The sequence below is a fragment of the Zingiber officinale genome, chromosome 1A (genome assembly GCF_018446385.1).
Source record: "Zingiber officinale cultivar Zhangliang chromosome 1A, Zo_v1.1, whole genome shotgun sequence".
NCBI lineage: Eukaryota > Viridiplantae > Streptophyta > Magnoliopsida > Zingiberales > Zingiberaceae > Zingiber > Zingiber officinale.
In genome coordinates this window covers 173,039,736-173,050,353 of record NC_055987.1, presented here as the reverse complement: position 1 = coordinate 173,050,353, position 10,618 = coordinate 173,039,736, and the positions used below count along the sequence as shown (strand labels likewise).

Here is a 10,618-nt window from a genome sequence, read left to right as displayed (position 1 = left end):
CAAAGAATGTTGATGGACAATGAGTAAAGGATAGAATGTGATACATTAATACCACCATAATGAAACCAAACTCCTAGGACTCTTCATAAACCAAGTCTATTACTTCTTCCTTGCTAGTTCTCGTTTCCGCTTCTCTTTCTCTCTTCTTTAGATAACTTACAACCATCGGTAGTTTAGCTAATCTTAAGTGTGTCATCGCTAGTGCTTATAACCAGTCCTCGTGGGATCGATAATTTTTATTACTGACGACGAATCTGTGCACTTGCGGAATCGTAATAGCTGCATAATCTTTAAGTGGTTTGTTCGCCATGTTTAAGTGTTCTTGTTCTTCTTGTTATCTTTGCGAGGTTTTTCTTCTATGAAAGGTTCTACCAATTTCAGGATCAAGAGGAAATAAATCTCCTGCAAAGTTAGATCTTCGCATACACAAGAACAAGATTGCAAAATTTGATTTACAAAGAAAAGAATAAAGAACAAAAAGAATATGATTCACAAACAAAAAGAATAAAAGAATACAATAAAAGAATGCAAAGAAAAATTAAAGAACAAAATTAGAAAACTAGTTACAAGTTAGATGTAAGAAGAACAAAGAAAAGTTTAGACTAACTCAAATGATAATCTCTAATTTTATAGACGCAGTCCCTGGCAATGACGCCAAAAACTTATTACGAATCACAAGTGTACTGTTACGTCATCAGTAATATAAAAGAATATCAAATCCACAGGGACTGGTTATAACCACTAAAGATGTCTCAAAGCGAATTAGCTACACAACTAAACAAGTAGTTATGCGAACTAAGATGTAACTAGAAAAGAAATGTAAAAGGTAAATGCAGAAAACTAAGTTTAATGAAAGTTCTAGGAGATTTGGTTTCTTTGTGATACTTATCAATATAATATGATTTACCAATACTGTCCTCAATTGTCCTGCATTTGTAAGAAGTCACCGGTAATTTCCTACAGAAAAACACCGGCAAGGGACTTTCATCTACACCTTAAGCAATCAAATAGCTATGATCCCTAAGAAGTCCTTTAGTAGGGCAGCCCTGTCATGACGCCCCTCGGTCATACGACAAAGAAACACATCACTAATCAATTCACATCAAGATATAGGACATAACACATCTATCTATCCCTCTTCTTTGTAAATTCTTGCTTCACCCCTCAAGGTGATCCCCTAGACGTCTGTTAATAGGGCAACCCTGTCACGACACCACTCGGTCATACAATCTAAATAATTCCTCTACAAGATCATCAAGATTTATAAACAATCAATCAAGAATAGTAATTAGATCCAAGCACAATAATCCATACAAGATTGAATTAATACAAAACATAAAACATCATTGAATCAAGAAGTTGGCAAATCCTTAAGATCTTACATCAATTTACATCACAAATACTCTCTCCATCCTAGAACAAGGAGATCTACTCTATGATACAAAAGAAAAGATCCGAAAACAAGAAGATTATAAACATTTTGATCCAAATCAAGAAGATAAAAAAGAAATGCTTATCTAGATACAATGAGTAATCTTCGAAACCAATCCTTGCTACCGGAGTTGATTCGAGAATGGAACCATCTTGAGATCATCGGATTAACACCCGAAAGATGAAGAAAAGCCTCAAGATTCCATCTCCCCAAAGGGAGAGCCTCCTCTCTTTCAAAGGAGGAGAAACCCTTATATAGAGCAGGGGGTTTGGGCGTCACACGACCCGTGGCACGGCCGTGTGAATCTCACATGGCCTTGCCTACTTCCCTCTCGGCCAGAGTCACACGGCCGTGTGAATCTCACACGGTCGTGCCATGCTTTGTCTCTAGCTAGCTTGCACGGTCGTGCAGATCCACGCGACTTAGCCAATCCTTGTCTCTGGAAGTGTCACACGGCCATGTGACACACACGGCCTGGCAGTGCTTTGGCTCTGGAAAGGTTGCACGGTCGTGTAGATCTACACGACCTTGTTCTGGAATTGCTTCAGGGATGACACGGTCGTGTGAATCCATATGGCCATGTCATGCTTCTCCTCTGCTAATGCTGCACGAGCTGTCTGCTCCACACGGCCAAGGTCATTTTCCCTTGGCATGGTCATGTGGCTCACATGGCTAATGTTATATTCCTTCACTTGCTTGTAGAGTTGGCCACGAATATCAATTCTCTTCCAAATTCGACTCCTGTAGATAGAAAATGTACATGAGCAGATATCCAAACAAAGAAGAGTAAATATGCTAAAAGTAAAGCAAGGAGTATGAAAATGCATAGATAAAGCATGTGTAAAACATGTGAATGTGCGTCAAAATATGCTAAACAAGTGTATACAATCTACGCACATCAAGATCCTACCCGGTAGACCATAAGCCACCACTCACATAGTCGTCAACCTAACTCCTAACCTCAAGGCCGAGCTGGTGAACTGCTTAACAAGCAATAGTGATGTGTTTGCTTGGACGCCCAAAGAAGTAACGGGTGTGTCTCTTATGGTCATGGCGCATGCATTGGATGTCTACCCAGACACTCGCCCGGTCAAGTAAAGGAAGAGAGATTTTGGAGTTGATCAAAACAAAATCATTAAAGAAGAGATGGACAAGCTATTAGAGGTGGGATATATCCGAGAAGTACAATTCCTAAGCTGGCTGGCTAACGTGGTCTTGATCTCTAAACCTAGAAATAAATGGAGAGTGTGTATCGACTTCAAAGATCTTAACAAATCTTGCCTAAAAGATTATTATCTATTGCCTCGTATTGATCAGGTGGTAGATTCTACTGCTGATTGTGAATTCATATGTATGCTGGATGTATATCAAGGATATCATCAAGTTCCACTCGCCAAGGATGATCAAGAAAAGGTTAGCTTTATAACTGCTGAAGGCACTTACTGTTATAATGTTATGCCTTTTGGACTAAAGAATGTAGGAGTTACTTATCAAAGGCTTATGAACAAAGTCTTTAAAAAGAAAATTGGGAAAAACATGGAAGTTTATGTAGATGATATCCTCATTGAGCCTCTTCGAGCTGCAGATCTATGTGCAGACATAGGAGAAACCTGCAGAACTTTAAGGCAGTATGGACTGAAGCTCAACCCCAATAAATGTTCGTTTAGAGCTAAAAGTGAAAAAATTTTGGGCTACATGATAATCGAACGAGGAATAGAGGCTAATCCCAGCAAAGTCCGGGCATTACAAGACATTACCCCTTCGTAAAATTTGAAGGAGGCACAACAACTAACCGGCCAAATTACTGCCTTATCTCATTTCATCTCTCGGTCAGTCGATCGAAGCCTTCCCTTCTTCAAAGTATTGCGTCGAGCGATCAAATTCCAATGGGATGAGGACTGTGACAAGACATTTGAGGAGATGAAAAAATTATTTCTCTACTCTTCCTGTATTAGCCAAATCAATAGTGGGTGAAACCTTGTGGATTTACTTATCACCTAATGAACATATTGTTGGTTCAGTATTAGTGAGGCAGGAGGGAAGAGAGTAACAACCTGTATACTTTTTGAGTCATTTATTAAAAAGAGCAGAGTGCCACTACATTGCACTTGAAAAGTTGGCTTATGGATTGGTATTGGCTGCTCGGAGGTTGCATGCATCCTTACTTTTTATCACGTTTAATTATAGTATTAACTAATAGTACCTTGGGTCGAGTACTTGTTAATCCAGAGGAGTCTAGAAGGTTGATTAAATGGGCAATTGAACTTAGCGAATATGATATGCAGTACCAGCCCCGAATGGTCATTAAAGCCCAAGCTTTAGCTGATTTTATAACAGAACTACAAAGTCCAGAGACGAAAGAAACTTGGACAATATATGTTGATGAGTTTTCCACTCGGCAGGGTAGTGGAATAGGAATTCTTCTTATATCACCTAGGGAAGATCGAATGCAACTATCTTTTCAGTTAAGTTATAGAGATACTAACAATAAAGAAGAATATGAGGCACTAATAGTAGGATTGCAGGCTGCGCAACACATAGGGTCGCTTAGATTTTAATCTATTCTGATTCTCAGTTAGCAACATAACAATTGTCCGGTAATTTTGAACTTAACAATTTAAGGCTCAAATTATATGCAGAGGCATTTAGTAAGCTAAAGACTGAATTCCAAGTAGTCATACAAAAAATTTCCCATTCAGATAATCAAGTAACAGATGAGTTAGCTAAATTGGCTTCTGCCATAATTCCTTAGAACTTGGAAAGACCTGTAGAACAGATATTATTGGTGGCTTGTATTGAACGATAGGCTGACTTGGAAATACAAAGTGATTGGAGGACACCAATCAATTTATTCTTGCAACAAGGCATTCTACTCACTGATGGAGAGCAAGTGCGTATACTTAAGAAAAGAGTTGGATGATTTACTATGATTGGGGATCATCTTTATAAAAGGGCTTTCTCTTGTCCTTTACTTAAGTGTATAGGACCCGATGACAAACAATACATCTTACAAGGAGCACATCAAGGCTCTTGTGGTAATCATATGGGAGGTTGGTCTCTTGCTAGAAGAATATTATTAGCAGAATATTTTTGGTCCACTTTGCAAGCAGATGCTTCTCAACTTGTGAGAACATGTTTATCTTTCTAGAAATATCAGAATATTCCTCATAACCCCACTAAATTATTGAAGACCTCCATTGTATCCTGCCCTTTTGATCAATGGGGTGTGGATATAATAGGATTGTTCCCTATTGCATCCGCTTAGAGGAGGTTTTTATTGGTAGCTGTGGATTATTTTTCAAAATAGGTGGAAGCTAAACCATTGGCCAAGATTACTGAACAAGCAGTAATTAAGTTCTTATGACAATATATTATTTTCAAATTTAGTATTTCACATAAACTGGTTTCTGATAATGGAAGACAATTCCAAGGCAGAAGAATTCGGTAATGGTATTTGGGATATGACATTACATAAGTTTTCACCTCTTTGGCATATCCATAGAGTAATGGGAAAGTTGAGGTAACTAACATAAAAATTATTAGAAGACTGAAAACTAAGTTGGATCACATTGGGGGCAGTTGGGTTGATGAGCTACCCAGTGTATTATGGTCATCTCGTACAACTCCCCAAGAATCAACAGATATAACTCTTTTTCATTTAGTATATGGTGGTGAAGCAGTAGTCCCGATCGAGATGGGTGTGAAATCCGACCGAATATGTTTATATGATGAGGATAATGATGACCAGCGTCTAATGGAGTTCAACCTAATAGAAGAAGTGCGAGATAAGGTGACAACTCAGCTCATGTCCTATCGCCAAAGAATGAGACAGAACTATAACAGAAGAATTATCCCTAGATTCTTTCAAGTGGATGATTTGGTATGGAAGCATGTCAAGCTAGTCGGAGATGTTAATAAACTAGAACCACAATAGGGAGGACCCTTTAGGGTGGTACAAAAACTCACCTCGGGCTCTTATTATCTCAAAGATGCTGAAGGACGAAGATTGGATAGACCTTAGAGTGCTAATCATTTACAACCTTATAGAACCTAACAAGTACGCATGTAACCTATTCATGTATTTTGTTCAACTTTTTTTGTACAATTAATGGAAAGTGAAGGCAACATTATCTATAAAGTCTATACCATCTCCCGAGCAAGTGGATATAAACTCCATCAACAGTCGATCTGTGACCTTAAGGGGTGACCGGATAAGCGACCTTAAGGGATGGCTGGAGACTTTAAACCATTAACAGTCGATCGGTCACTCAAATGGTTGGAGACTTTGAACCATTAATAGTCCATCAGTCACTTGGACGACTGGAGACTTTAAATCATCAACAGTTGATTAGTCGCTTAGATGGTCGGAGATTTTAAACCATCAACAGTTGATCAATCGCTTGGACGACCGAAGACTTTAAACCATCAACAGTCGATCAGTGACCTTAAGGGGTGACCACACTATGTGAAAATCGACAATAAACTTCGGATATTATCCGAAGTAATAGATAGATAATTACTGAAGTAGACGCACATGAAGTAAAAGGGTTAATTTTTTACTTCGCCACACGATTACTGAAGACTATCACCGGTCCAAAATCGGTTCAAAATCGAACTATTTTTGAAGTAAAAAAGTTCTATTACTTCATTGAGACGGGTAAAAATACCGAAGTAGTTGATGATATATTATCTCATAGGTTACGTTGTTTAACGAAGTAAAATATGCATATGACTTCACAATTTTTTATTGGTGCAGTAAATGTTTAATTTTACTTCTGTATAATTTGGCTTAATCAAAGTATTTATTATTGTATTACTTCATCGCAGTATAGAAGTAATAGAGTATATTTTATTACAACAAAAAATTCAATGCAACGAAGTAATTTATACGAACTACTTCACAAATTTGATTAGTAGTGAAGTAAATAATTTATTTAACTATGTCACTATTTAAATTTATTAAAGTCTTTTGTGTTTACTACTTCATCATTTATTCATAGTGTCGAAGTAATAGATCATATTTTACTACAATATAATTTTAATTAACAAAAGTGTATATTATAATATTTTAATACAACACAATATTTTTTATCACCAAAATTGAACAAATATATCACAAATATGTATCAAATACAATCCAAAAGTGTATTCATAAAAGACATTTAACCATAACCCAAAAGTTTTTGTATCCATAAATCTCTAAATACAATCCAAAATTTATATCACAATATACACTTAAGCACATATATAGAAGTAGACGAATTACTCCATTTACTTCTGACTTCATCATACTGAGATTGATTGTAATACTGTTTGTTTTTTGATGTTGCAAATTGAAACATTAACAAAAGTTTGAGGGTCAATACAAAATGACTCAATATTTCATAAAGAAGATATTTCATAAAAAAGAAATTCACCTTCATCTCCAATTGTGGATATTCATCCAAGACTCTCTCTTTCATGTACCACATTATACAATATCCACGTTCAACATCATCCTTTTGTTTTAGATTATCCTAATGAAATTGAAAATGTAATGCAATTAGTTACAAAAGAAATAATAAGAATTATTAATTGATACCTAAATACATAGTCATAATACATACCGCCAATTAGGCACAATGACATATGCATTTGCCAGAACAAGCAGAAAGGGAAGGAAACATTATGAACAAATGGAGAAGTTTTTTTAGTAGGATTAGTCATAACAAAACTATAAAAAATTATGAATGAATGGAATAATTTGATCCAAAGAAATGGGATGAACTAAAATAAGAAAACAACAAAATTGTTTCATGCGGATTTTATGGATGTTTGCGTACAGGCAAGACTAGTTACTAGTTTGAGGCTTCAAAGGCACAAAACCAAAGAACATTTATCCGATGTATGGTTGTAATCTTGAATAACATAAATAGATTGCATATAGGATTTAAAAGACGAACATTTCTAGTGTTAATAACAAAAGAGAAACACAGATAATTAAAGAGTAACTATCGAGGTCTGACAGATTGCATCACATGGAAAAAAAAAATCCTATTTAAATTCAAAATGTAGGAAACTAATGAATTACCAAGATTAAAGAAATATCTGGTGCCATCTGGAAGAAGTTCGACCTTTAAAATCTTCCTTATCTTGACTTCCTCACTGTAAAATAATAATAATAATAATAATAATAATAAAGATTGCACTTAAGCAAAGACACTGAATGAGTTACAGTTGGAGTAGTCTTATAGATTCTCATGAATTATGATGTTAAGCTAGGATATCGTTACCTAGGGTCAGAAATATCAAGAAACTAATTAGTGGAATGTGGAAGTGCATGAATATGAAGATACGCTAACTAACAAATATTATTTGATCAAATAAAGCTGTGCATTAGAGAAAATCATATATAACTAGACACATAAAAATGATGTTAAAAAACTAAAAACACATTTTAGAACAGTTATCACATCCCTATTCAAGAACCAAGATAAACTACACAATGATTTTGATGCATAGAGCAAATTTCTTATCAAGGTTCAAAATATTACTTTCTTCCCTTGAATGGATCATGAAAAAATTCACAACAATCCATTGCACTGAGACTCATCAGATGGCCAATTTCAGGTATGGACAAAGAAATGACCTGCATCAATAATGAAAAATAGAAAAAAAAAATTGGCATATGTTTGTATAAAATACCACAAGAAAGAAAACAAAGATGCCAAAGAGAACATGGAACTTGCCAGCAGAAGGGACAAAAACATGTTCGAAATTAAGGACCCAATAAGTTGTATGAACAAACTAATTGTACGTTGACTAACTAATTATATGAACAAAGCACGCCAACAATAATCATAATGGAGCAACATTGACTATGATATTTGTAGCATATCGACTTAATTTCATCATTAACTCAATAATGAAGGATCAATCTTCCAAAATCATTGAACTAAATTTCAACATGGGTTAATTGAGTATGATTAAAAAAAAAATCAGTGAAGTCCTACTGGACTCAAAACTTTATGGGAAAAAGTCCTAGAAAGGTTCCTTTTAATTCAAAAAGCCATATAAAGGTCTCAATTTTGCAAAATACCTTATGGAAGACCTTTTCTAATTTTTTCTTATAATGATATCCATACCCCTTCGCTAGACTCTATAAGGTGTTGGTTGGAGTCTTGTCAACCATCAGCTTCAATGGAGTAGTGTCCATCGGAAGCCGTCAAAAGTCTAAACAGAGTCACTGTCTTGTCATTAGTTTCACTCATACTATTTTGTTTGAGTTTTGACATTTCAAAGTGAAGAACCATATTTTGTCAAATGATATTATATATATGTGTGAAAATCAGAACATTCAGACACGTTCATGGTAAAGCATGGCTATGCACCCTCCAATTGTCAAAAAAATATAGTTAGCAGCATAAATATAACAAATGGTGTTCCATTATATCTCTCTAAAAATTAGAATGTTTGAACACCATAGGAACTATGTTCTAACAAAATATAATTTTAACTAAGAGAAAACTACATGAATGCAACTAGTGACGTCTCATTATGTTTCTCTATGAACATTAGGACTTTTGGACACCTATGTGCCATAAAATTGTCTAGAATTATGATTCATCAATACATGGTTCTTCACTAACCATGTGAAAAACTTAGAAGAAATAACATGAACTATGGTTTTTACATACCCATGTTGGACATAACCATTCTTTTACCAGGGATGGTTTCACACATCACTATGTCATATGTATCAAGTTTCTATGTTTGTAAAGGAGCTATTTGCTTATAACAAGGTCAAATGCTCAAATTTTAGCATCGTTAACGGAAACTTCTTATTTTTATATAAAATTATAGCTCCAATGGGACACTGATAGTCTGACTAAGGCTCTAACTAGTGGCAAGTATCATGAGAAAGATTATAGAAAAGCCTTTTTTCTTCATCTTTTGCACGACTTATGACAAGATGGGAAGGATTGCAACTATCTAAGAGTCATGAAATTACAATCACACACAGAGAAGGATAAAAAAACAATTTTGCATACTTGCTTTTTGATCTAATCGTATTGTCGAGTACCTACAACAAGAGCAAATTAGAGGAGACTAAATTCTTCCTTAGATACTTTGTAAGCTCCAGACTGCAACGATATGATATAAAACCACCATGTTGACTACAAATATGAAAAAACCAAATTTTGACGAACTTTGAGTAAAAACTAAAAAACTCACTTCAAGAGGGGTGAATTCAGGGGCTCATGGATCCACTGTGAATGTTGTCTTCCCTTTGTAAATGGAATAACCGATGAACACCCTCAAATTCAATGCTACAAAGAAGCAAGACGAAACAAGAAAGATAAGAAATTTAAAATAACGACAAAGTTAACAACCATAAGCGAGGAGAACATGGGCACCTCCAGGGGGTTGTGGGTAGAAAGAGGCAGGTTCCTCAAGCAGCAATGATACCAGTTAAGCGACGGTGAAGCAAGCAGAGAGGAAAGGAAAGAAGGGGGCGGAGAGGGAAGAAACCTAGCATGTAGAGAGGAGAGGAAGTGAAGGCACCTCAACGCGAAGGCTTTGCATCAAGGAAAAATGAGAAGATTAGCACCTGGGGGAAAACGTGAAGGAGAAGGCTATCGTTTGGGGGGGGAGGGGGCGCGAAGGCTAGCGGGATGCAAAGAAGAGGCTGCCATCGCCACGGGGAGAAAACACAAAGGAGAGAAAAACCTTTCAGCAGAACTTAGGTTTTAGTTTTAGTAGAGATTTGGTGTAAAAAATAATAAACTGGTTCAAGCGCAAAGAATTTTAACTCGTTCAACTTATTACCACAATACTTAAACATATAAATTTTATTTTATAACTTATTACTTCATCGAATATATATTTTGAAGTAAAATACCAAATAAAATTAGAAGTGAGGTCCATATTTTTAAACCTACATAGTCTAAAATCATATTTACTGTATCAAATTTAGTACCGAAGTTTATAATCATATATTACTTCGTAATTACTAATTGTTGAAGTAAACAGTAGCGAACTCTATTGCTTATTTTCACATAGTGCTAAATAGGGGACCTTAAGGGGCAATTGAAGATTTTAAACCATCAATAGTCGATTGATCAGTTGGATGGTCGAAGACTTTAAACCATCAACAGTTGATCGGTCGCTCGGACGACGGAAGACTTTAAAACATCAATAGTCAAT

The 10,618-nt window shown here is 35.7% G+C and overlaps 1 long non-coding RNA gene across 4 annotated transcripts; it reads right to left on the bottom strand.

Moving 5' to 3' along the window:
* Positions 1-1,304: 1,304 nt before the first annotated feature.
* On the bottom strand, positions 1,305-10,143 carry LOC122038435. 4 transcript variants are annotated; one of them, XR_006127869.1, is made up of 6 exons: positions 9,829-10,128; positions 9,647-9,741; positions 7,966-8,060; positions 7,503-7,576; positions 6,850-6,948; positions 1,305-2,173 (listed from the first exon to the last, which is right to left on the bottom strand). It is a non-coding gene; the product is annotated as an uncharacterized LOC122038435 (long non-coding RNA). The 4 variants fall into 4 exon arrangements; XR_006127870.1 differs by lacking the exon at positions 1,305-2,173 and having other exon boundaries at positions 6,544-6,948; positions 9,829-9,943; positions 10,023-10,143; XR_006127868.1 differs by lacking the exon at positions 1,305-2,173 and adding an exon at positions 6,544-6,741.
* Positions 10,144-10,618: the final 475 nt, after the last annotated feature.